The following is a 2,189-nucleotide window of genomic DNA, read 5'->3' as shown; positions in this document are numbered from 1 at the left end:
CCTCTCCTTCATTAGTTTGGCAGTATGCAATTCATTATCTGCAACTTTAGTTTTCAGTTCTAAATATTCTCTCATATAATATACACATTGATGACAATACTCTAACCTTTAGTGATCTGTTTTTCCTTGAGATATTGTTTCTCCACTTTTTCCTTCTCCTCATCTAATTGAGTTATATATACTTCATTAATAACAACTTTAGTTTTAAGTTCTAAAACATATTCTCTCTTGAGTACACTTTGATGACAATAATACTCTACCTTTAGTGATCAGTTTGTCAATGAGATATTGTTCCTCTAGTTGTCTCTTCTCTTCTTCTATTTCAGTTATATATATTTCATAATCAGCAACTTTAGTTTTCAGTTTCTCATAATCTTCTACATTAATAGACTCATCTAATATAATGTACTGATGATACACTAACGAGTAATAATCAGTTTCTCTTCTTGTAACTGTTTATTTTCAATTTTAGCTAAAAAGATTTTTAAAATCATAATTTTAGTTGGGGTGAGCATAAGCGAGCCCCACTCAGGTGAGAGCTCCCTCATTCACTCACTCACTCCACTCCCTGTGTACGTGCGTCTCCAGTCACACCTATTCTGGTGACACCCATGTGTGCACTACTATCTATTTATTAACAATGATTTAATGCGGTAGAAATATTTTCATTTATGTGGGTGTGGTTGCAATGAAATAAAATGGTGCCTACCTTAGCCAATCTTGCAGCAACATAAAACTGATCTATTGGCAAGACTTCACCAGCAGAGAGAATTAAGAAAATAGATATAAAATCTTCAAGCTTTTATTAATTATGGTTGAATGACATAATTATAAAAGCACTTTAAATGGCTCGGCATCAGAGAAAAGAAAGTCTAAAAGTACTGTGCTTAACTATATAGTTAAAATTAAATTATACTTATTAAAATTACAACTGAGATTCTTCATTGTTAATAAAGCTAGAAGCACAAGCTATAAAATTTCCTTCCATGCTAGTCACAAGTTCTGCACTGCTCTGCATGTGTATCATCATGTTTACAATTTAACAACAACATTAGCCTTAGTGACATCTAAACATTGTGTATTGCCATGCTAGCTTGTGCTCGCCCTTTCAATGATCTACATTTGCCTAGTAATATGCAAGTATAAATTTAGTTAAGTATACCATATGTAGCCAAGAGTCTTGATGTAGCTCAAATTGGTATATAAAGTATGTCATTTAATTTTTTTACTACTGCATAAAAGTGATCTTGGTAGTGCAAATAGTTGAAATTTTAATGGCCAAACTCAATTTCAAAGCATTTTTCTAAATTCTTTATTTCAAATTTCTGTGTATAGTTATGCACGTATGTACATGTCATGCATGTACCTTGTTTATTGGCCTCAGTCAGTGCCTCCTGTAGTGATACTTTGTTCTGATGAGCCACTTGTAGTTCTTGATGTAAAGACTGGATGCATCTCTGAAGCTTCATTTCCTTCTCTGTGAAATATTCTATTAGCTGATCCATCCACCATGTTTTGATCTTGCTGTATGATGAATACTTTTCTTGATATTTCTTACTAGTGAGATCATTACCATCCAGTACTGACTGTACTATCCACTCACCAGCTTCACTATATACTGAAATAAGGAATTAATAAATAAATCAAGTGCATGTAGGTATGATAATAATGAACTGGTAATAATCCTGATTATAATTTTTAATAATTATTATTAATTTACCTAATTCAATTATCATTACTAGTCTGTTAGTATCAGTGATATATGTATGTGTCGGCTGCTTCATTCCTCCTCCAACATCTTTCCATTCAAACTCTTCATATCCTCCAACAATTACTAGCCACACACAGTGAGGTGACATTGTGACTGCTGTGAGTGAGTGATAGTATCTACCAGTAACAGATTCAGGTAGAGGAATCTATAGACAATGAGAAATAATACTGATACTTTACACATGTACAGTATTAATTAAATCTAGTGTCATGAGGCTCCTCAAATTCTCAATATTTATAAACAACATACATGTACCGTGCACACATACCTTCTTACAATTGAACTGACCAGTAGTGAGATTATCAAATAATAAACATTCAGTCATTAGTTGATTGTACTTATCCGTTCCACCAATCACTACTAGTGCAGGTGAGGTAGTGTCACCATTAATAATAACACCAGCATGACTGTCTCTCTC

The sequence above is a fragment of the Amphimedon queenslandica genome, unplaced genomic scaffold (assembly GCF_000090795.2).
Source record: "Amphimedon queenslandica unplaced genomic scaffold, v1.1 AMPQUscaffold_13072, whole genome shotgun sequence".
Taxonomy (NCBI): Eukaryota; Metazoa; Porifera; class Demospongiae; order Haplosclerida; family Niphatidae; genus Amphimedon; species Amphimedon queenslandica.
Note: the sequence above shows the minus strand (reverse complement) of the source record.